At 34.2% G+C, this 26,935-nt stretch overlaps 1 protein-coding gene across 1 annotated transcript in view; it reads left to right on the top strand.

Moving 5' to 3' along the window:
- The window catches only part of SK (small conductance calcium-activated potassium channel), a 966,885-nt gene that overhangs the window by 198,083 nt on the left and 741,867 nt on the right, over positions 1-26,935 (top strand). The window contains exon 2 of the mRNA XM_075300451.1: positions 7,850-7,884. The gene's annotated coding sequence lies outside the window, so the exon portion shown is untranslated. The remainder of the gene's footprint in view (positions 1-7,849; positions 7,885-26,935) is intronic.

The raw sequence follows: 26,935 nt of genomic DNA, 5'->3' as shown, positions 1-26,935 counted from the left end.
AGATTCACCTCGCAATATTCAAAAGTTGAGAAAAAAAACGTGGTGTTATGGTATACCGCAAGCAAAAATGAAAGGCAAGCCCTTTATACCCTGAACCAAATTTTCGGTCTATGATGTTAAAAGCCATAGATGATTAAAACGGTAATTTAATAGAATTGGCCGAAATTTTTATTCTTGATAATTTCAACATCTGCAGAAAAAGGAGACAGTAGCCTGACTGAAAGACAACTACTAACGTAGGGATTTAAATCTATCCTAGATCAAAATGCTAGCACAACAAGAAATGGGACCAATATGGATTGGGCATTTTGTAGTACGAACAAGCAAAATGTGAAATGTCCGAACTTACCTCTGCTCTTACTTGTTATAATAAATAAACCGACCCCCAAATTTGGCTTGCGGAGGCCCTTAGAAGAGCAAATTTCATCCAATCCGGTTGAAATTTAATCCGTGGTGTTAGTATATGAACACCAATAACCACGCAAAACTTGACTCATATTAGTCCATTATTATATTGCCCCATATAAGCCGATTCCCAGATTTAATTTTCAGAGCTTCCTCGAGGTGCAAATATCATCCGATCCGTTTGAAATTTGGTACGTGATATATGTATATGGCAAGCATGCAAACATTGGTTTATATCAGTCCACAATTATATATAGCCACCATATGAACCGATCTTGATATTTCAGTTTTGCTGGAGGAGCAAATGTCGTCCAATACAGTTGATATTTGGTACGCGATGGTATTATATGTCCTCTAACAGCCATACAAAAATTGGTACATATCGGTTCATAACTATATATAGTCCCCATATAAATTCCCTAAGATTTTACCTCTGAAGCCTCATGTAAGAACAAATTCCATCTGATCCGATTGGTGTTCGATATCAATAATTTTAGACCCCTCTAAATAAACGGAGCAAGAACTAGAGATGCTGATATAGCTACTTTAAGATTAGAAAATAATTTTAAGAAATTTTAAGATTCCTTGTCAATGAAAACTGATACCACAACCCAAGTAATACGATTTTTTATGCGAGTCCGTAGTAGAATTTTGAACGTAATCCATAGGGGAGGGTACATAAGATTCATCCAAGTCGATATTTCGATCGTATATATATGCGTGGTTTTAGTAATGCAAACACAGGCCCTAAAAAACTGGCTACGGAATGGTACATTAACAGGACTTTTTTTAACGCGTTCCCTTAAACCGCTATATAAATCACATTGCATATTAATTTAAAATAAACACAGCTGTGAGTGAAACACATACATATGCCCTAAGTCAATATCTTATAAAGTCAATCTTATTGTTATAGAGTTAACCATAAAAAATAATAAAAATATATAATATAATTTGGGACAAGGTGTAAAGAATTTATCTCAGTGTTCTTGAAAGCCCTATAAAATGTTTCCATCCCGTGAAGCTTTTAACTCCAACCCAAAATTATGTTCACACAAGCTTCATTCTGCTCGATTGTAGTACTGCTTGTTTTTGCTCTATGCCATAAAATATCCATTAATTGTATAAATATTAATGATAGCTCCTTTCAAGCCTTTCCTCACTTCCATGCCATTTGTACATTGTGCCGCCTCTATCATAAATCGATTTATTATTTCGAAGAACATTACGAATTCCATTTTTAAGTACTTCGTAAAGAGACTTTCTTTTGGCTTCTGTGATTTATTTTGCTTGTGGCTGATTTTTCTTGAGCAAAAGATGACTGGCATTTAAGAGCTATGTATGATTTTACGAGCCATGTTTATGTTGCTTCATTGCTTTTAGCATTACCAACAGGAGAGACCAAAACGAAATCATTTATAATAGCCCAAGCAGAGACTTCAAGGAATGTATTCAATAGAAATTAATTTTGAGAAAGTAACAATTCATACTCAAGTAATAATATAATAAAAAGAGAAAATAAAAATTAAAAATAAAGTTAAATAAAGTTAAATAAAATAAAATAAAAAATAAATAGGTCTAGTTCGGCCAGGGTGAATCTTATGTACCCTCCATATCCGCTACACCTATTTACGGACCTAAATTTTGAACTTCAGGCCAGTCAGATAAAAATTGCGGTGTCTAGCAGCCCAAGAAGTCATATCGGGAGATCGGTCTATATGGGGGTTATAACAAAATGTGGATCGATATACCTCAAATTGGGATATCTAGATGCTCCCGAGATCGAATCGGGAGATCGGTATATATGAGGAGAATACCAAAACATGGACCAATACACACAATCTTCGGCATACTTATCTGTGGACCTAAACAATCTTTAGATTTCCAATTTCAGGCAAATCGGATAAAAATTTGCCGTTTCCAGAAGTCCAAGAAGTCAAATCAGGAAATCGAGCTATATGAGGGCTATACCGAATCTTACACAGCATCTTCCGCACATTTGTTAATGAACCCAATATAACTCTAGCTTTCGAATTCGGATATCTAGACGCTCAAAAGTCAAATCTGGAGATCGGGCTGCATGGGACTATATCCAAACGTGGTCCGATACGCACCACATATATTTATTCACCCAAAATACCTCTAAATTTTAAAATTCAGGCAAATCGGCAATGCTAAATATGAGTATAATACCATTCTAAATTTATTTTAATTATTTAGATCATATTTAGATTATTTAGATTTATTATTATTTAGATTTATACCCTCCACCATAGGATGAGGGGGGGGGGGGGGGGGGGGTATATTAACTTTGTCATTCCGTTTGTAACACATCGAAATATTGCGCTAAGACCCCATAAAGTATATATATTCTGGGTCGTGGTGAAATTCAGAGTCGATCTAAGCATGTCCGTCCGTCCGTCCGTCTGTTGAAATTACGCTTACTTCCGAACGAAACAAGCTATCGACTTGAAACTTGGCGCAAGTAGTTGTTATTGAGGTAGGTCGAATGGTGTTGCAAATGTGCCATATCGGTCCACTTTTACGTATAGCCCCCATATAAACGTACCCCCAGATTTGGATTGCTGAGCCTCTAAGAGAAGCAAATTTTATCCGATCCGGCTGAAATTTGGTATATGGTGTTAGCATATGATCTCTAACAGCCATGCAAAAATTGGTCCACATCGGTACGTAATTATATATAGCCCCCATATGAAGTGAAGCAAATATAATCCGATCCGGCTGAAACTTAGTACATGGTGTAAGTATATGGTCTTTAACAACTATGCAAAAATTGGTTCACATCGGTTCATAATTATATATAGCCCCCATATAAACCGATTCCCCGATTTGGCTTGCAGAGTCTCAAAGAGAACCAAATTTCATCCGATTCGTCTGAAATTTGGTACATGGTGTTAGTATATGGTTTCTGCTAACCATCCATATCGGTCCATAATTATATATAGCCCCCATATAAACCGATCCCCCGATTTGGCTTGCAGAGCCTCTAAGAGAAGCAAATTTCATCCGATCCAGCTGAAGTTTGTACATGGTGTTAGTATATGATTTCTAATAACCATGCAAAAATTGATCCACATCGGTCCATAATTATATATAGCGCCCATAGAAGCCGATCCCCAGATTTGACCTCCGGAGACTCTTGGAATACAAAATTCATCTGATTCAGTTGAAATTTTGGTACGTGGTGGTAATATATGGCCTCAAACACCCATGCAAAAATTGGTCGAAACCTATCCCCAGATTTGACCTCCGGTCCTTTTGGAGAGACAAAATTCATCCGATCCGACTGAAATTTGGTTCGTGGTGTTAGTATATGATATTTAACAACCATGCCAAAAGTTGTCCATATCAGTCCATAATCATATATAGCCCCCATATAAACCGATCCCGAGATTTGGTTTTGGAGCCTCTTGGAGGAGCAAATTTCATCCGAGTCAATTGAAATTTGGTACATTGTGCTAGTATATGGCAGTTAACAACCATTCCTACCTAAGTCCATATCGGTCTATAGTTATATATAGCCCTCAGATAAGTCAATCCCTAATCACACAAAAATTGGTCCATATCAAGTTCATAATTGTATAAAGCCCCCATATAAGCGACCCCAATATTTCAATTCTGGCTCTCTACACTGAAAAAAAAAGCATACTCGGTTCCAAAGATTTTGTCTTTACTTTAAAAAAATTGGTATTGATTCCGAGCCAAAGAAGCGGAGAATACAAGTAAGGATACTTTTAAGACACAATTCTCTTTTAAATTTAGGTTTTGTGTACTTGCTTCTAGGAAGCAAATTTTAATTTTTCGCTTTCTCAGCTTTTTTTCTTCATATGCTATCAAAGTCCTTTAAAAACGAGTTAACGGCAACTTTATTTTCCAAATTAAGACTCGACTTCCAGTAGAAATTATGCTATGTTTGAAGTAAAAAACTTCTTTAAAATAAAGTTTTGAAAACGTGTCCTATAGTTGAACGATTTTTTGCTTTGTAGTCAAGATGCAAAAAGACAACAAATTTAAAGACAATTTCATTAAATTTAAAGAATTTTTCTGAATTATTAAAGTCAAGTTGACCTTAGCCTATAAATTTTTGTTAGGATACCCATTTTTAAGTCAAATTATTTAACTACAAGGACAATACGACTTCATTGAGAAGTTTATCGACTTTTGGAGAAGGAAAATAACTTTATTTTAGAGAAATGCGTCTTCTATGCTAAGCAAAATTTGTATTCGTATTTTAAAGACATGAAATCTTTGACCTCACGACAATATTTTTTTCAGTGTACGTACCGTGCAAAAGTCCGTATCGATTCGTAATTATTTGTAGACTTACTTATACATACCTTTCTTGTCTAATATATACCACCTATGGACTAACTCACAATTTAGAAAATGATGTTAAGAAGTTTTAAGATACCTTGCCATCGGTAAGTATTACCACAACCCAAGAAATTCGACTGTGGATGACAGTCTTTCGTAGAAGTTTCTACGCAATCCATGGTGGAGAGTACATAGGATCGGCCTGGCTGAACTTACGGCCGTATATACTTGTTTCTCTTTATTTCTGTAAAGAAATGTTATTTTAAATTGCCAGCTTGCCTCATTTAAGCCTACAAAGGCGCTGAGGCCAAGTTTTATTGTATAATGAACATATTTGAAATAAAAGATGAAAAAAAAATGGAATGGAATGGAAATGGAAATGGAATGGAGGTTAGTATGGAGGCTTTATCAAAATCTGGACCGAAATGGCCCAACTTCGACTCTGGCGTGCTTTAGACAGACATATGCACATGGTTATATCATCTTAGGATTTCTCCCTGATCACGAATATATATTTTGTGTATAGTGGAGGGTATAATAAAATAATAATAATATAGAGTAAAATAAAATAATAAATAATAAAATAAAAAAACAAGTATTACTCGTGTATTAAAGTAAAATAAAATAAAGGGAAATAAAATAAAATAGAAATACACTAAAATTAAACCAAATACGGAACGGTGTAAGACCTATTGTTTACTATAATCGTCTCAGATTTAAATTATGATTTATCGATTGTCTATTTTCCTGGCCGTCTGTCACTCTGTTCATATATTTTTGAGCAGCTCAATTTAAGTCAGATCCTGTTCAAATCGCTAACCTGAAATATCGGGTGTATTTATTATCCAAATAAATGTGTAAAATATCAGAAGATTACACTCAATAACAATTCATTTTAAGAAAGAAAAAATGATGATTCCATAAAAATAAAAGAAAAATTAAAATTGAAAGCAAGTAAAATAAAATAAAATAAAATAAAATAAAATAAAATAAAATAAAATAAATAAAAATAAAATAAAGAAAAATAAAATAAAATAAAATAAAGAAAAATAAAATAAAATAAAATATAATAAAGAAAAATAAAATAAAGAAAAATAAAATAAAATAAAATAAAATAAAGAAAAATAAAATAAAATTAAAACAAGTATATACAGCACTAAGTTCGGCCGGGCCGAATCTTAAATACCCACCACCATGAACCAAATATTAGGGTTTCCTTTGAAATTTCAGGAGGACTTGAGGACACTTCCGGAAGATAAATTTAAAGATTTCACCTATGAGGACTATATCAGATTCTGGATTTATAAGAACAATTTTTGTTTAAGTTTTAGAGGAATCATTAACATCTCTTGTAAATATGCAAGAAAATTATAAAATAACGTTTTGATTTGAAATCTTAAATCTGTAGAAGTAAAATCTGGAAATTTTACATTGAGTTTCAAGCAATTTTCATGATCAGTGCGCCTTCTACACCCTCAAGAAGTGATGTCGGTCTATATGGATTCATTACCACATGGACCGAAAAAAACTCAATCCGATACTCGCTTTTGTGAGCCTAAAATATCAGAATATTTACAATTTCAGGCAAATCGGATAAAAACTACGGTTTCTAGAAACGCAAGGAGTTAAATCAGGAGATCGTTCTTAAGGGGGCTATACCAAAATATGGACCGATACTCACTGTTTCGGCACACCTCTTCATGGTCCTAAAGTACCTCTAGATTTCAAATTTCAGACAAATTGGATAAAAACTACGGTTTCTATAAGCCCAAGACCTCAAATCGGGAGATCGGTCTATATGGGGGCTATACCAAAATATGGATCAATACTCACAATTTTTGGCACACGTATTTGTGGTCCTACAATACCTCTAGATTTCCAATTTCAGGTAAATTGAATAAAAACTGCGGTTTCTATAAGCCCAAGAAGTAAAATAGGGAGATCGGTTTATATGGGGCTATACCAAAATATGGACCGATACTCACCATTTTCGGCACACCTCTTTATGGTCCTAAAATACTTCTAGATTTCCAATTTCAGACAAATTAGATAAAAACTACGGATTCTATAAGCCCAAGACCCCAAATCGGGAGGTCGTTTTATATGGGGACCATACCAAAACATTGACCGATACTCACATTTTTCAGCACACGTATTTGTGGTCCTACAATACCTCTAGATTTCCAATTTCAGGTAAATTGAATAAAAACTGCGGTTTCTATAAGCCCAAGAAGTAAAATCGGGATATCGGTCTATATGGGGGCTATACCAAAACATTGACCGATACTCACAATTTTTGGCACACCTATTTGTGGTCATAAAATACCTCTAGATTTCAAATTTCAGGCAACTTGGATAAAAACTACGATTTCTATAAGCCCAAGACCCCAAATCGGGAGGTCGGTTTATATGGGGACTATATCAAAACCTGGACCGATATAGCCCATCTTCGAACTTGACCTGCCTGCAGACAAAAGACGAGTTTGTGCAAAATTTCAGCACGATTGCTTCATTATTGAAGACTGTAGCGTGATTACAACAGACAGACAGGCAGACGGACATCGTTATATCGTCTTAGAATTTCTCCCTGATCAAGAATATATATACTTTATATAGTCGGAAATCGATATTTCGATGTGTTACAAACGGAATGACAAACCTATTATACCCCCGTCACCATTCTATGGTGGTGGGTATAAAAATCATTTCTGTTGTTTTGATTTTAGCTTAAAATCATACGTTGCCTAAACTACAAAATTAGCTTAACCAACAGAGGAAAATTATATTTGTCAAATTTATTTGGCAAAGCCCTATAGACTGCAAAATTGTTGGATGGACGGCCGCTTCGAAATTACCACATTCCTCATCAGCTTTCTCTACTTATAGCGGAACTATTAACCAAAATAAATTACACTCGAACCTCCCGAAAAGAAAATAAAACACCCGCTCACATACATAAGTGTTACTAACCGGAGAACTATCCTCCAGTTAAATATTATTCAGAGGACGATAATTTTTGTTCGAATTTTATTTAATGTTACAACATAACAGTATTTTAATATTATCATAATTTTCTACTAACGTTCTATTTTCATTGATCTCTTTACAGATGCAACGATAATTAATTGTTAATTTCATGAGAGGGTAAGTTTTTAATTTTCTGTCGAACACTAAACTATGACATCATTGTAGTAGGATTTTACGAAACATTTTTAGATTTCATTAAAAATTATTTCAGTCATATCTTGAATGGCATATTTTATTTAGTTTTGTTTAAATAATTTTAAGCATACAAAATAAAATCTTTTCTAAACAGATTCTCTAAAGTGTCCAGTTAAAATTTATTGAATATATTATTATTTTTTTTTTTTTTCAAAAATGTATGCACTAAAAAATAACAAATGATTTGATTTGAATTGAATTTAAAAATTAATAATAGTTCGAATTTGATTCATTCAACCACACAGCAAAAATATTAAGAAGTTGTTCTAAAGGTACGACTTTAGAAACGCTTCCAAAATTGTTTTTTTATTTTATCTACACAGGAAGTTATTTTAATTCAATTTTTATTACTGTCTTTTCTCGTATTTTCAATGGGTAATTTTAACTTTTTTTATTTCAAACGGAGTAAGAATTAATAAAACTGTACAAATAATTCAAATTTTGACGAATAATCCATTCTAGAAAAATTGCGAATTTTTTAAAAGCGTTCTATGCATTAAAAGTAATAAAAAAAGTGTTGCATATTCAGTGCAACAGCTGTTGAAATGGTGGACCTCCGTCTTATGACAAGCCCATATTAAATTTTGCACCACTTCCAGATCCAGAATTCAAATATTAACTTTTGTAACCAAAAAAACCTTGTAATTAATTTTTGTAATTTTTATGATTTTAAATGTATTCTAACGCTTATCTGAAACCTCAAATATGTTCATTCATATTAGCAATTTTTCTAGTTTGGGTGTAGCATTTTTTTTCGAAAAAAATTTTATAATTTGTACCATTTTTAATTTTAAATTAATTTTTAATCCAATAAAAAAACGTTAAAACTACACATAAAAATATGAAAACAAGTATATACAGCAGTAAGTTCGTCCGGGCCGAATCTTAAATACCCACAACCATGAATCAAATATAATAGTTTACTTTGAAAATTCTTCGTCGTAGCGGGTTTCTTGATAATATATAGAATTTAGAGGGTTTGATGACAAATTTTCTCCCAAGCAAATCAGTTAACCAGATTCTACCTATGAAGACTAGATCAGATTCTGGATTTATGAGAACCAGTTTTGTTTGAGTTTTGGAGAAATCATAAACATATCGTGTATATGATGAAATAACGCCTTGATTTGAAATCTTAAAACTGTAGAATTTTTCCGCCATTATTTAAATGAGTACCATGAGTAAAATCTGGAAATTTTACTATCAGTTTCAAGCAATTTTCATGATCAGTGCGTCTGTTATACCCTGAAAGAAGTGTTTTCTTTTCTGAGGAACGAAATTTTACACAGGCATAGTTTTTTTTTGACACCAATTTTAGAGACAATCGTTTAATCGCTTATCAAAAATTCGGATCAGTTTGCTCTAAACGAAAATACTTTATACGAAAGGGAAAATTCGTTTGTCTAAAATTTCATTCCGAGGGAAAATATTTTTTTCTTTGGGTATACCCTCAAGAAGTTAAATCGGTCTATATCGATGCCTTACCAAACGGACCAGTAAAAATAAATGCGATACAGATTTTTGAGGGTCTAAAATTCCAGTATATTTACATTTTTGTGCAAATCGGATAAAAACTACGGTTTTAGAAGCCCAAGGAGTTAAATCTGGAGATCGGTCTATGTGGAGGCTATACTAAAACATGGGTCGACATACACCATATTCGGCTGATCTATTTGTGGTCAGCCGGATTCCAGAAGTCCTAGAAATAAATTTGGGATTTATGTCTATATGGGGGCTATACCAAAACATGGACCAACACTCACCACCTCTTAATGTTCCTCAAATACCTCTAGAATTCCACTTTCAGACGAATTGGGTGAAAAGTACGAATTCTAGAATCCCAAGAAGTAAAATCGGGAGATCAGTCTATATAGGGCTATACCAAAACATGTACCGATACGGACCATTTTCGACACACGTCTTCATGGTCCTAAAATACCTCTAGATTTATAATTTCCAGCAAATTGGATAAAAATTACGGATTCTAGAAGCCCCAGGAATAAAGTCGGGAGATAGGTCTATATGGGGGCTATACCAAAACATGGACCGATACGGTCCATTTTTGACACACCACTTTATGGCCCTAAAGTACCTCCAGATTTTCAATTTCAGGCAAATCGGATAGAAAATACAGCCCAAGAAGCAAAATCGGGAGATCGGTCTATTTGGGGGTTATACCAAAAAATGGACCGATACATCTCAATTTCGGCACACCTATTTCTGGTCCCAAAATACCTTTAGATTTCCAATTTCGTGCAAATCGGGTAATAAATACAGTTTCCAGACGCCCAATAAGCAAAATCGGGAGATCGGTTTATATGGGGGCTATACACAAAAATGGACCGATACACCCCATTTTCGACACGCCTCTTTAAGGTCCAAAAGTACTTCCAGATTTTCAATTTCAGGCAAATCGGATAGAAAATACAGTTTATAGAAGCCCTGGAATAAAAATCGGGAGATCGGTCTATATGGCGGCTATACCAAAACATGAACCGATGCGGACCATTTTCGACACACCTCTTTATGGTCCTAAAGTACCTCTAGATTTTCAATTTCAGGCAAATCGGATAGAAAATACAGTTTCTAGACGCCCAAGGAGCAAAATCGGGAGATCGGTCTATATGGGGGCTATACCAAAACATGGACCGATACAGACCATTTTCGACACACCTCTTTATATTGCCAAGATACCTCTAGATTTCCAATTTCAGGCAAATCGGATAGTAAATACAGTTTCTAGAAGCCCAAGAAGTAAAATCGGGAGACCGGTCTATATGGGGGCTATACCAAAACATGGACCGATGGGCACCATTTGCGGCACACCTTGTTATGATCCTCCAGTATCTCTAGGTTTTCAATTTCAGGCAAATTGGATAAAAATTACGGTTTTTATAAAGCCAAGACCACAAATCGGGAAGTCGGTTTATATGGGGACTATTCAAAACTTGGACCGATATAGCCCATCTTCGAACTTGACCTGCCTGCAAACAAAAAAAGGAATCTGTGCCAAATTTCAGGACAATAGAACCATTATTCAAGGCTGTAGCGGACACACGGACATGCTTATATCGTCTTAGAATTTCTCCCTGATCAAGAATATATATATACTTTATATAGTCGGAAATCGATATTCCGATGTGTTACACACGGAATGACAAACTTATTATACCCTCATCACCATTTTATGGTGGTGGGTATAGAAACGAGTTATAAAAACTTGAATTAAAAGAACTTCCTGTTTAGTCAAAATAAAGCACGTCTTTGGGAGAAAATTTTTGGAAGTGCTTTTAAAGTAATGCTTTTGGAACAACTTACAATTTTTTTTTGCTGGATAGTTAAATGTCGTTTTATACCCTTCATCTTGTAGTGGGCCCTTAGGTCTCCATTTTTTGTGTTCAAAGTGTAGCTCAAATAAAAATTCCCAAACGTTTCTCACAATGTATATCCATTTCTTAACATCGTAATTTCGGAGATCTTATTCGATACCATATGTTTTTTCATAATTTTTGGAATTTCGATTTCAATTTCATACCTTATATGCCTAACTAGTCACGATCTTAAACCTTAAAGTCAAGCAATTCTAGTCATGTAGGTTAGATTTTTGTGTGGAAAAACTGAACGTGCAATTTCTAGTAGCAAACGTGATTTCATTACACTTTGCATTTTGATGTTGTGATCCAATGACCTTTTCCTCACCAAGTAGAAACGAAACCAAAAAGTGAGAGAAATAAAAACGAAAAAAGCATTCTTTTGTTGCTCTGAGTATTATCATCCGTGCCTGAAAACAATTCAATTTTAATTGCGTATTAAAATGGAAGCCAAGAAGTTAAGAAGTCCAAAATAATGTGTATTCAGGGCAATGGGATTGGATGGACCGAAATAAAAAGGACTGAAGGGAGCAGAAATGTAGAGATGACCAAGAGATTTGTGGTCATACTAGAACAGATGGCAGTGTCAATGGAAAAGGGACACTCAACAACACAACCGTCAGTCAGTCAGGCTTTTTATATTGAGTTGTGCTTTTTTTTCTTTACAATAACAACCAACAAAATCGTAAACTTGTTAAGCATAAAATGCCAACAAAAAGCTCGTAGACAATATTTTTTGTGTCACTCCAAGAAAAATTATGGTCCAACCACATTCAATGGGCAACGTCAATGTCAGCCAAGTCCAAACGTCAAACCTCAGTGTAATAACTAAGAAAATAATAAACCTCCAGTATTTCATGCTCGTTTCTCATTTGCTTGGAGTCTGGTGTAGGAAAAAAGGCGAAGTGAATAAGGTACATTAAGCAAAAGCAAGAATGCACAACACCAACAAGAGAAAATACTAAAGAATCCCCATCAGCTAAACTCAGGCACTGAACAATTCTACTACTGAAGGTATCCGAAGTGACTCAACCATTCACAGAATACGAAAATACCACAATAAGTGTTAAAGCCACAAACTGAATATGCACAATGGGTTGGATTGACTAAGTTTTCAGAGATGAAATTGTCAAAATATTTCAATATTATATTCCATTAAGGATGGATGCTGATTACATTGAAAAAATATTGATCTTACACAGAAAAAAATATCACCAAAATATTTCCAATCAAAAAGTCGATTGAAATTGAAAAATGTTTCAATTAATAAATTAATTGATACAATTAACTCGAAAAACTAAGCTAAAAAAGTGATGGAATTTTTAATTACAATTTTATTTCAAACAATCAATTTTTTAATCAAACTAAAAACACAAAGCCAGATAAGAAAGTAATTGAAAATAGTTACGTTTTTAATTCAAAAAAATTAATTAAATTTTGCAAACAACATCAATTAAATTTTTAATTGAATCAATTAAATTTTTAATTGAATCAATTAAAAAATTAATTGAAATTTTCAAATAAAAGCAATAAATTTTTTAATCAAATATTTTTTATGCCCTATAATATATGGGATATATTCTGAACCGATTTCCATGATATTTTGCACATATAGTTAGTACTATAAAAGATTATCTTTGGCCAACTTTTAATAAGATCTTATGGTAAATAGGGGACTTATGGCCAAAGTTGGGAAAATCGGGCGAAACATATATATGGGAGTTATATCTAAATCTGAACCGATTTCGATGGAATTTTGCACACTTAAAGAGTGATAAATAAGATTACTTTGTGCTAAGTTTGATGCCGATAGGTTAGTAAAGGAGCGCAATCTGACCCCATTTATGGAAATCGGTCGATGCATATATGCACTCAAAAAAAGTTTACTTGGATCCAAAGATTTTGACTTTCCTTTAAGGATTTTGGTATTGATTCCGAGCCAAAGATGCGACCTGTCTGGCTTTAAATCTAGGATGTACAAAATTAAAATTAGGATACAGATCTCATTTATCGAATTTTCATTCTATTTTTCCGGTATATTAATAAAGCTATGGATTTTTAAACTGGCATTTAGTCAGTTTAAAAATCAAAATTATGACGGATATTTCGAAGTAAAAAATATTTTCTTAATTCCAACAAAAACTTTAAACCAAAGATGCTAAGTCCTCAAAATAAGTCTTAGCCTATATTTGAAGCGTTTTTATCTTAAATCTAAAGATTCAATATTTCAGTTAATTTAAGGATTTCTTTAAATCAAAAATGTGTTTCTTTACTTTAACGAAAATTTGCCTTAGTTTAAAGTCATGCAACTTTAACGAAGGGACGCAAATTTTCAAAATGTGTGTCCTAAATTTAATGAAAAAAAAATTTTTTTGAAGCAAAGATTATAAACTTTCTTTTAATTAAAATTTCATTATTTTAAAGAAATTTGTCCTTAATAGTGTGTAAATTGAGGTTGCGTAATCTTTAATATCCCGTAAATATATTTTTCAGTGTGCGAGCTATATCTAAATTCAATAGCGGTCGTCCGTGTGCTTTAGCGGACGCACGGACACCAAGGGCTGGATTGACTCAGGAGGCGATTCTGAGGCGATCGGTCAAAATTTGGTCAAGGGAAAACGCGTGTAAATCGGTGAAATCGTTTATTTACAAAATCAAATTAAATTTCTTTTTATACCCTCCACCATAGGATGGGGGGTATATTAACTTTGTCATTCCGTTTGTACAAAAGATTCGGCCTGGCCGAACTTACGGCCGTATATACTTGTTCAAGTTCAATTAGTATAAAATTCAGGAAAAATATTCAGTTAGGCTTTCGCTTTTCCAAATCCGAATTGCCGGGCCTCACGCTCGACACCTGCCATCAGATTTTGTACAGCCACCTCGTTCACCTTCTTCGCCGCAGAAAGCCAGTTTGCCTTGAACTGCTGCTCGTCCTTAGCAGTTTTTTTGGTCTTCTTTAGGTTCCGCTTGACAATAGCCCAGTATTTTTCAATTGGGCGGAGCTCTGGCGTGTTGGGAGGGTTCTTGTCCTTGGGAACCACCTGCACGTTGTTGGCGGCGTACCACTCCATGGCCTTTTTACCGTAATGGCAAGATGCCAAATCCGGCCAAAACAGTACGGAACAACCGCGTTTCAAACACTCTTTCACGTAAATTTCTTGGTTGACAGTCCCGGAAGCTATTAAAAAGCTGCTTTTCACGCCACAGGTACAGATGGCTTGCGAAACCAGATATTTCTTTGCGAACTTTGACAGTTTTATGTGCTTGAAAATATCTGCTACCTTTCTCCTTCCTTTTGCCGTATAAAACTCCTGTCCCGGAAGCTGCTTGTAGTCGGCTTTGACGTAGGTTTCGTCGTCCATTACCACGCAGTCAAACTTCGTCAGCATCGTCGTGTACAGCCTCCGGGATCGCTCTTTGGCCGTCGTATTTTGTTTATCATCGCGATTTGGAGTCACTACCTTCTTGTAAGTCGATAGTCCGGCTCGATGCACGGTTGTAGACGATACACCCAGCTTATTTGCGGGATCTCGGAGAGAGAGGTTAGGGTTTCGCTTGAAACTACCGGCAACTCTCTTTGTCGTCTCAGCGGCTTCCGGTTTTCGATTTCCCCCGATCCAGACTTCCTGGCTGTCGACAAACGTTCCCCAAACACTTTAATTACATTTGTAACGGTTGATTTGGCAACTTTTAGCGATTTTGCCAGCTTTGCGTGCGAGTAGCTCGGATTTTCGCGATGCGCGAGCAAAATTTTGATACGCTGCTCTTCTTGCTTGGACGGCATTTTGACAACTGAAGAGTGAATTCTAAAATCAAAATAGGAGCAACATTCTACATACACACACCTTCAAAATGAGGGGTGTTCAGCTTTTTTAAATGCAAAATTGAAAGAAATACGTCAAGTTTATATTGACCAAAATTTTGACCGTATCACCCTTTATATAACATGCACTCAAAAAAACTTTACTTGGATCCAAAGATTTTGACCTTCCTTTAAGGATTTTGGTATTGATTCCGAGCCAAAGTTGCGGGTTCTTTAAGATAAGGAATTTTTTTTGCGACTTGTCTGGCTTTAAATATAGGATCTATAAAATTAAAATTAGAATACAGTTTTCATTTATCGAATTTTCATTCTATTTTTCCGGTATATTAATAAAGCTATGCATTTAGCCAGTTTCAAAATGCAAATTATGACGGATATTTCGAAGTAAAAAATATTTTCTTAGTTCCAAAAAAACTTTAAACCAAATCCTCAAAATAAGTCTTAGCCTATATTAGAAGCGTTTTTATCTTAAATCTAAAGATTCAATATTTCAGTTAATTTAAGGATGATTTCTTTAAATCAAAAATGTGTTTCTTTACTTTAACGAAAATGTGCCTTAGTTTAAAGCCATACAACTTTAACGAAGGGACGCAAATTTCCTAAATTTAATGAAAAAAAAAAATTTTTTTTGAAGCAAAGATTATAAACTTTCTTTTAATTAAAACTTCATTATTTTAAAGAAATTTGTCCTTAAGTGCGTATCCTAAAATTGAGGTTGCGTAATCTTTAATATCCCGTAAATATTTTTTTCAGTGTGGGAGCTATATCTAAATTCAATAGCGTTCGTCCTTGTGCCTTAGCAGACGCACGGACACCAAGGGCTGGATTGACTCAGGAGGCGATTCTGAGGTCGGTATATACTATATCGGGTCTTAAATCAATATTTTTGGTAGGGACATTTTTTGGCGGCACATTTTTGGGCAACGCATAGTGGATGTGTTCTAGGGTATAATTACCTCATCTGATCGAACATACATCCCAGTATATATTTTCTAATAAAATTTTGTTTAGGTAATATTGAAGTATTTCTATCCAGCGTGAGATGCTGGTCACAAAATCTGTTCTTTCAACTGAAAGCTCTAAAAACAAAAGAACCAAAAAAGAAAACTAAAAACTAAAACAAGATATTTTATTTCACCTCTAAAGGTTCTAAGGGCTTATAGAATAAGCAACGAGATGGGAGACCTTGTCGCTACCCTTAGGATACATTAAAACTGGCAACTGGTAAATCAGCCAACGACTAGCAATTTTGTTGTGATATTGCATTTCCTAGCCCAAAGGTATCGCATGCAATTCTACATAAGGACATTGCATGAACTTTTATGATGTTAAAGGAAACTCTGAGCATCTGTGTGGAACAAGTACAATTAATTTTACTATTCCACATCTATTTGGAAATATGTTGCTTGTTTCCTCTTAACGACAGTATTTGGAATAATTGTGCTTGTTAACAACGACAGTTTCCATTAGTTCTATTAGTAGAAGAGTATTGAGTTAAGGTGACCTGAATTTTAATATACTTCTATATTTTATGGTGAGGTTATTAAAATGTTGTTTGGGAAAAGTTTTAATCTATAAATTAATGAGTGCTGAATAGATCTCAGACTCGTAAATGGTTAGGTTCGAAGATTGCCACCGAAATTGGATTGCTGACTAACAAAAACATTGTTAGTGTAGTTCCAAAGATTTTGTCTTTGCCATAATGATTTTGGTATAGATTCCGAGCCAAAGAAGCAGAGAATTGAAGTAAGGATACTTTTAAGACATAACACCTTTTTAAATTTGAGTTTTGGATACTTGATACTAGGAGATAAATTTGAATTTATTACATTGTATTTATATCATTCCTTAAACCGTGCTAACGATAAATTAAATTTCGAAATTCAAGCAGAAATTGTGCTGTGTTTTAAGTAAAAAACATCTCTAAAATAAAGTTTTGAAAGACACTCTTATTTTTTAAAGTCATTTTGCTTTGTAGTTAAGATGCGAAATGTCAACAAATTTAAAGAAAATTTCATTTATTTTGAAGAATTTTTCAGAACTATTAAAGTCAAGTTGGCCGTATTCTAACAAATTTTTCTGTCATGTAAATATATCCATTTTGAAGTCGAATCATTTAATTATAAGGACAAAACGACTTCATTGAAAAGTTTATAGACTTTTGGACAAAGAAAAAATCTTTATATTAGTGAAATGGGTCTCCTATGCTAAGCAAAATCCGATTTCGTATTTTAAGGATATGGAATATTTGACCTCAGGACAATATATTTTTCACTGTAAGCGCCGCTATTTTTGATCGGGACTATATATAATTATAAACCGATGTGGATCAAATTTTTCTTGGTGGTTAGGTAAGGTTAGGTGGCAGCCCGATGTATCAGGCTCACTTAGACTATTCAGTCCATTGTAATACCACATTGGTGAAGTTTTCTCTTAAAGTACACTGAAACAAAAAGCATACTCGGTTCCAAAGATTTTGTCTTTACTTTAAAAAATTTGGTATTGATTCCGAGCCAAAGAAGCGGAGAATACAAGTAAGGATATTTTAAGACACAATTCTCTTTTAAATTTAGGTTTTGTGTACTTGCTTCTAGGAAGCAAATTTTAATTTTTTGCTTTCTCAGCTTTTTTTCTTCATATGCTATCAAAGTCCTTTAAAAACGAGTTAACGGCAACTTTATTTTCCAAATTAGGACTCGACTTCCAGTAGAAATTATGCTATGTTTGAAGTAAAAAACTTCTTTAAAATAAAGTATTGAAAAACATGTCCTATATTTGAACGATTTTTGCATTGTAGTCAAGATGCAAAAAGACAACAAATTTAAAGAATTTTTCTGAATTATTAAAGTCAAGTTGACCTTAGCCTATAAATTTTTTCTTCTATGTTAAGATAACCATTTTTAAGTCAAATCACTTAATTATAAGGACAATACGACTTCATTGAAAAGTTTATCGACTTTTGGACAAGGAAAATAACTTTATTTGAGAGAAATGCGTCTTCTATGCTAAGCAAAATTTGTATTCGTATTTTAAAGACATGAAATCTTTGACTTCACGACAATATTTTTTTCAGTGTATATATATTCTGGGTCGTGGTGCAATTCTGAGTCAATCTGAGCATGTCCGTCCGTCCGTCCGTCTGTTGAAATCACGCTAACTTCCGAAAGAAACAAGCTATCGACTTGAAACTTGGCACAAGTAGTTGTTATTGATGAAGGTCGGATGGTATTGCAAATGGGCCATATCGGTCCACTTTTACGTATAGCCCCCATATAAACGGACCCCCAAATTTGGCTTGCGATTTCTCTAAGAGAAGCAAATTTCATCCGATCCGGCAGAAATTTGGTACGTGGTATTAGTATATGGTCTCTAACAAGTATGCAAAAATTGGTCCACATTGGTCCATAACTACATATAGCCACCATATAAACCCATCCCCCGATTTGGCTTGCGGAGCCTCTAAGGGAAGCAAATTTCATCCGATCCGGCTGAAATTTGGTACATGGTGTAAGTATATGGTCTCTAACAAGCATGGTCCACATCGGTCCATAATTATATATAGCCCCCATATAAACCGATCCTCCGATTTGACCTCCGGAGCCTCTTAGAGGAGCAAAATTCATCCGATCCGGTTGAAATTTGGTACATGGTGTTAGTATATGGTCTCTAGCAACCATGCGAAAAGTGGTCGAAATCGGTCTACAATTATATATAGTCCCCATATAAACCGATCCCCAGATTTGACCTCCGGAGCCTCTTGGAAGAGCAAAATCCATCCGATTCGGTTGAAATTTCGTACGTGATGTTAATATATGGCCTCAAACACCCATGCAAAAATTGGTCGAAATCGGTCTATAATTATATATAGTCCCCATATAAACCGATGCCCAGATTTGACTTCCGGAGTCCCTTGGAAGAGCAAAATCCATCCGATTCGGTTGAAATTTGGTACGTGATGTTAGTATATGGTATCCAACAACCATGCAGGAATTAGTTCATATCAATCCATAATTATATATAGCCCCCATATAAACCGATCCCCAGATTTGACCTCCGGTGCCGATCTGGTTGAAATTTGGTATGTGGTGGTAGTATATGATATTTAACAACCATGCCAAAAGTGGTCCATATCAGCCCATAATCATATATAGCCGCTATATAAACCAATCCCCAGATTTGGTTTTGGAACCTCTTGGAGGAGAAAATTTCATCCGAGTCAGTTGAAATTTGGTACATTGTGCTAGTATATGGCCGTTAACAACCATGTCTCACTAGGTCTATATCGGTCTATAGTTATATACAACCCTCAGATAAATCGATCCCCAATCACACAAAAATTGGTCCATATCAAGTTTATAATTTTATATAGCCATATTTCAATTCTGGCTCTCTACCACGTATGGACTAACTCACAATTTAGAAAACGATGTTAAGAAGTTTTAAGATACCACACCCCAAGTAATTCGATTGTGGATGACAGTCTTTCGTAGAAGTTTCTACGCAATCCATGGTGGAGGGTACATAAGATTCGGCCTGGCCGTATATACTTGTTTATAACTTGGTTTTTTTCATGCTTTTAAGGGGTAATTTTGACTTTTTTGTTTCAAATAGGTTAAAAACAGAGTAAGAGTTCATAAAATGGTACAAATAATTTAAATTTTGTCGGAAAAAATGCTAAATCCTATCTGAAAAAATTGTGAATTTTTTAAAATATTTGAGGTCAAACGTTTCCGACAATCGTTAGAATCCATTAAAAATTATAAAAATTATTTATTTGACAAACTATCACAGAATTGTTTAATTTACATCCGAAACAGTGAATTCGGATCACATCTAACGAAGTGATGCAAATTCAGTGCACCGACTGTTGAAATGGAGGACTTTTGTCCTATGACAAGTCCATGTTAAATTCATCGCTTCTGCGTCAATTTTGCACCGCTTCCGCAACCAAAAAGAAAATTTTCATTACCTTTTTAGCGACTCTTCTTTGCTGGGTAGTAATAAATAAATCAGGTAAAAAATAAAGAAGGTTCATTATTATCAAATCAAATGCCCTTCTAATTCGTTAATATTTTATTTGGCTTCAGACGACCTTTGTCGTACTAGCTTGAATGAAGGAAGAATATAACCAAATAAAAAAGAAAAACTCTTAAGAAAATAATAACTTAACCCCCTTGAAGAATGAAACATTTTAATGATGCAGACAATTTATTATTCGCTATTGAATAACCACAAAAAAATTAAGGAATAAATATCCTATGGGCAAAAATATGATAATTAAGATTAAACCAAATATGCTATGAAATATACACATCAAAGGCAACAGAAAGAAACCCCAGAAGATTTTCTCTTTGTAATGTAGTCAATAATGAGTTTTTTATGATTATAATGAATTCGTTTTGTGTTTAATGAAATTAAATGAGGCCTTTTCGCCAGCACACGTGGGTCTTAATGTAAACGAAAAGACTGGTTCATCATAATGAAGATCTTGGTGTTGTTTACCCATCGCTTTATAGTAGTACGGCTCCACTAGTCTAAAGGACCATTGTGTTACATTGAAATCATTGTGTGTGTGCGTGTGCAAGTGCAAAAGGAGTGCTTAACCATTAGATGATGTTTCTATTCCAAGGTTTTCTAACGACTTCCCTCTCTGAGTGAGAATTGTATTAAGTGAAAGTAAACACTAACATCATTAAATACCTTCTTCATCATAGACATCACCATCATCATCACTGTCATTGTCATTACTGTCGCCTTAGCCGTTACCATCACTATCACCATTAAGGGACGTGTAATTTAATTTAATTAGACTGTGCCCAACCACCTACAATATTTGATATTTTTATGGTCATTAAGAATCCAACAATATCCTTAGTGAATTTCGTCAGGAAATTGGCAAATGTCTTTAAAGTGGTTTATCTCAAGTAGACTGCAAGACCATTTACACTAAGACGGATGATTACTCTTAAAGTTACCTTAAATTGCCGGTGGTTTTCAGTGCTATCCTTTAATCCAGGATAAATAGGAATTTACTTTTGTGAAAAATATTTGTTTATTGTTTATTCAGTTAATATTTTGACATATACTTCTGGTAGATAATCTGGGTCATAATTAATACATACCTTGTAGGTTTACCAAAAAGCGATGTTATCTTGAATCACCCAGTCACAGTTCTGTACACAGAAAAAATTTCCGTAGTTAAACTAACGCTAAATTTAACTTATTTTTATAGGAAAAATTATTTGCTTGTAATTAAATTTTATTATTTTTATCGAAATTTTCCACATTATTTCATTAAGCAATCTTACTTTTTTTAAGTATGTCTCAAAAATTTTATGAACTAAACTTGAATATAAAGTTCAACGACCGTACACATAAGTTCATGAACTAAAACAAATGAAAATTTTCGTACGATTCCCAAAAATAGTAAGAATGAACTACTGCATGGTTAAAATGGTCATGATTTGGCGCCAATGATTTTCTTCTTTACTTTTAGTTAATTTTTTCTTCTATGAGATGATGTAATTTAATGAACTGCAGTTAAAAAGTACAACAGGGCATTAAAGGCAACATAGCAAATAAGGCAAAACGATACTACGAGCCGCACCAAAAATGGTTCAATGATAGGTGTCATCGGGCAAGAAAGAAAACGTACCGGCTTTTACGCAAATTTAAGAAATCTTGTTTGGATTCAGAGCGACAGAGATAACTAACTGCTAAGAGAAAATATAGCGAAATTTGTGACATTAGTATGAAGTTGTACTATGACCGTATTACCGAATGGATCAACAGCACATCTGACGCCAAACAATGGTGGAGCTTAGTGAGAGCAAAAAATAATCAAGATTTGCGTATAAGTCATTATCTATCGTCGGACATACTTCAACAGCATTTTATGGAGCTACTCGCAATAGAACAAACTTCTATCAATATATACTTCGCACCGCCTATGATTGAGAACAACATGCTCAATCAAAATATAAGCGCATGTTAAAGTTAAAACGAAAGTTAAACATAATAAGGCACTTGGAGACGATAGAATCCCATATGAATTTTTTATCTATGCCACTGATGAGTACATGGAACAACTAGCTAATATTTATAACAAAATATACGCAGGGTAGGATGCATGAAGAATTTCGGAAGACAATAATATTTCCTGTTCATAAGAAAGGAAGCATGGATGAACCGGCAAACTACCGAGGTATTTCATTCATGAACTGTGTTGCAAAAATATTTATGGACATACAAAACGAAAGAGAATAGAATGGGCGGACGAAAACCACATATTGGATGATTGTCAGGCAGGATTCCGAAAGGGTTATTCCACAATGGATAAAATATTAACCTATCAACTATAATAACAGGTTGGCTGATAAGTCCCCGGTCTGATACATACATGGCGTCGCTAGTATTAAATGCATATTATATTATAAATAAATAGTACCAACCTTCAATTGATTCGTATCAAAATTTGTAATGTAAGTCAATTAGTTTGTGAGATAGAGCGTCTTTTGTGAAGCAACTTTTGTTATTGTGAAAAAAATGGAAAAAAACGGAATTTCGTGTTTTGATAAAATACTGTTTTCTGAAGGGAAAAACTACGGTGGAAGCAAAAACTTGGCTTGATAATGAGTTTCCGGACTCTGACCCAGGGAAATCAAGAATAATTGATTGGTATGCAAAATTCAAGCGTGATGAAATGAGCACGGAGGACGGTGAACGCAGTGGACGCCCGAAAGAGGTGGTTACCGACGAAAACATCAAAAAAATCTACAAAATGATTTTGAATGACCGTAAAATGAAGTTGATCGAGATAGCAGAGGCCTTAAGTATATCAAAGGAATGTGTTGGTCATATCATTCATCAATATTTGGATGTGCGGAAGCTCTGTGCAAAATGGGTGCCGCGCGAGCTCACACTTGACCAAAAACAAAAACGTGTTGAACATTGTGGGCGGTTTTTGCAGCTGTTAACTCGTAATACACCCGAGTTTTTCCGTCGATATGTGACAATGGATGAAACATGGCTCCATCACTACACTCCTGAGTCCAATCGACAGTCGGCTGATTGGACAGCGACCAATAATGGCCTCTGTTTTTTGGGATGCGCATGGAATAATTTTTATCGATTATCTTGAGAAGGGAAAAACCATCAACAGTGACTATTTATTGGAGCGTTTGAAGGTCGAAATCGCGGCAAAACGGCCCCATATCCTTGTTTTTATATAGCCCCCATATAGACCGATCTCCAGATTTTACTTCCTCGGCATATAAAACCGTAGCTTTTATCCAATTTGCCTGAAATTGGAAATCTAGAGGTATTGTAGGACCATAAAAAGGCGCGCTGAAAATGGTGAGTATCGGTTAATGTTTTAGTATAGCCGGATCTCCCGATTTTACTTTTTGGGCTTGTAGAAAACGTAGTTTTTATCCGATTTGCCTGTAAGTGTAAATATACTGGAATTTTAGACTCGAAAAAGCGTGTATCGGATTTTGTTTTTATCGGTTCATTTGGAAAGGCCTCCATATAGACCGCTTTCACATCTTGTTTGAAACTGAATGTAAAATTTCCAGATTTTACTTCTCGTAATCATTTATATAATGGCGGTGAAAATATACAGATTTTAGATTTCAAATCAAGTCGTTATTTCATCATTTTCTTGCATACTTACAAGAGGTGTTAATGATTCCTCTAAACTCAAACAGAATCTCGATAGTCTTGATAGGTAAAATCTTTAAATTTATCTTCGGGAAGTGTACTACTTGAACTGCTCTGGTTGGGAGAACATCTGCCCCTGAAATTTCAAAGGAAACTATAATACTTGTTTCATGGTCGTTGGTATTTAAGATTCGCCCCGGCCGTACTTATTGCTGTGTATACTTGTTTAATGTTATGAAAGGTATATGGTCGTGAAAGCTATGCTCGTGATAGCTATTGCTTTTTTATACCCTAAACCACATAGTGGTCAGGGTACAATATCTTTGTTCTGCCAATAAAATGCGCCTACCAGAAATATTGATTTTAGACCCAATAAAATATATACCGTTCGACTCAGAATCACCAACTGAGTCGATCTAGCCCTTGGTGTCCGTCCGTCCATGTATTTGGTGTTCGCAGGATTCCGGTCGCACTTATTAACCCATTTCGATGAAATTTTGTACAGAATATTTTTTTTGTTTTGATATATATAGCTCCCATATATATATTAGGGTGACCGCGGTTTGTATGGACGAATTTAGTTTTGCAAATTCAAGGGAGCGCCCTGTGGAATTTCGTTACATTCAGTCTTATAAGTTTATGCTTAAAATTTGAACCAAATTGGACATCTTTGAAACGAGGCGCAACGAGGTCGAAGTTCAACCTATACAGGATATTATGATATTACCCTGTTATTAGCTTCAATATAGAAATAAATCAAATTACATAATTATTGGAAGTCAATAACAATAAAAAAAGAGAAAAAAGATTTTTATTTTTATTTTTGGTATAATTACACTAGTTTACATTTATATACCCTGCGCCACACTGTGGAACAGGGTATTATAAGTTAATGCATATGTTTGTAACACCCAGAAGGAGACGAGATAGACACATGGTGTCTTTGGTAATAATGCTCAGGGTGGGTCCCTGAGTCGATATAATCATGTCCGTCTGTCCGTCCGTCTGTCTGTGAACACATTTTTGTGATCAAAGTCTAGGTCGCAATTGAAGTCCAATCGCCTTAAAATTTGGCACATGTTCCTAATTTGGGTCAGAATAGAACCCTATTGATTTTGGAAGAAATCGGTTCAGATTTAGAAAGAGCTCCCATATATATCATTCGCCCGATATGCACTAATATGGACCCAGCAGCCAGAGGTTTGGCCGAATTTGGTTGAAATTTAGCACTAGGAGTACAATTAGTAGTATAGTTAAGTGTGCAAAATTTGATTGAAATCGGTTCAGATTTAGATATAGCTCCCATATATATCTTTCGCCCGATATGCACTTATATGGACCCAGAAGCCAAAGTTTTATCCCGATTAGCTTGAAATTTTGTACAAGGAGTACAATTGGTAGTATAGTCATGTGTGCCAAATTTGATTGAAATCGGTTCAGATTTAGATATAGCTCCCATATATATGTTTTTCTGATTTCGACAAAAATGGTCAAAATACCAACATTTTCCTTGTTAAATCGCCACTGCTTAGTCGAAAAGTTATAAAAATGGCTCTAATTTTCCTAAACTTCTAATACTTATATATCGAGCGATAAATCATAAATAAACTTTTGCGAAGTTTCCTTAAAATTGCTTCAGATTTAAATGTTTCCCATATTTTTTACTAAAATTGTGTTCCACCCTATTGCATTAGCCAACTTAAATTTAGAGTCTATAGATTTTGTAAAAGTCTATCAAATTCTGCCCAAATCGAGTGATATTTAAATGTATGTATTTGGGACAAACCTTTATATATAGCACCCAACATATTTGACGGATGTGATATGGTATCGAAAAGTTAGATCTACAAAGTGGTGCAGGGTATAATATAGTCGGCCCCGCCCGACTTTAGACTTTCCTTACTTGTTTTCATATACATTTGATGAGGTGTGACTTTTTTATGTATTTTGATCTGCTGAATTAGAAATTTTTTTTTTTTTTTTTATGGAACAGTTTTTGAGATATCCCGTTTTTTTTTTTTTTTAATTTTTCGCTCTTTGTTGATCTTTAAGCCAATTTAACTTAATTTTAGTTCTTGCAATTATTATTTATTAATTATGTTTGTTTCCTTTACTCTAATAAGTTTTTGCGTTCGTCAGTTAAATGAACAATAAAATGGGAAAAAATTATACACAAAAAGAAGCATAAAGATCTACTAAATTCGAACATCTCACAAAATAGTTCACTATTTCTTTAAATTTGTAAATTTTACTACTTTAAAGACATTATTGCAATTTTTATCTCCAATTTTTTCCTTTAAACTACAAAATTTTCTTTAACAAGTGAAAAAAATTATTATGTCTAATAAATTTTCTTGAATTTGTCGAAAAATGTTTACTTAGTTTTGTGATGTTGCCGTGATATCAGCGTTTGAAATACTGTTTAGTTAAAATTTTCTAAAAATAATCGAAATTTTCTAAAATTAAACACAATTTTTCTTTCTGTTGGCTTCACTGTTTTTTCAATGCAGGGAAAGTTTTTTTTTTTTTTGAAATTTAGTCGTATTGCTCTAGTTCATCTCCTGGATGGTCAATAGACATTTTTGCAACTAGTTTGCTTTTAGTTTCATTATCCAGCAAAGTAGAGGTGATTCAACATTTTCGAAATTGCCTTTCCATATATTTTTTGGTTAATGTTCTTGTAGTTATTTATTTCCTTTAAAAAATCTAAATCGTTTACAGCAGCTCTATCAGCTTGAGTTGAATCAAACCAAAAGTGTGTGTAACATTTTACTATAAACCCAGCAACTTCAACTAGCCATTTAACTCCACATTTGTTATATCTGTAAACTGATGCCTAAAAATTAATATTTTGAGGCAATAAATAGCTTTTGCCATACATCGAGCGTAGTGTACGGCACCTGGCATCGAAAATTGAATACCCCTTCGTAGTTTTCCTCCAAGAAATATTACAATTGTAGTCGCATATAGGGAAGGATTCATCAAGCTTCTTCTCCAAGATTTGCCTGATCACAACAACTCATTACAATAGCCAGTATTGTTTGTTTTTTTATGTTTTCTTATTTTAATTTATTGTTTTAAACGTAGAATAAGTACATAAGGAAATAAAAACAAA

Source organism: Haematobia irritans, chromosome 3, assembly GCF_050003625.1.
Source record: "Haematobia irritans isolate KBUSLIRL chromosome 3, ASM5000362v1, whole genome shotgun sequence".
Taxonomy (NCBI): domain Eukaryota; kingdom Metazoa; phylum Arthropoda; class Insecta; order Diptera; family Muscidae; genus Haematobia; species Haematobia irritans.
The sequence above is the reverse complement of the archived record's forward strand: the minus strand, read 5'-3'. Positions and strand labels throughout refer to the sequence as shown.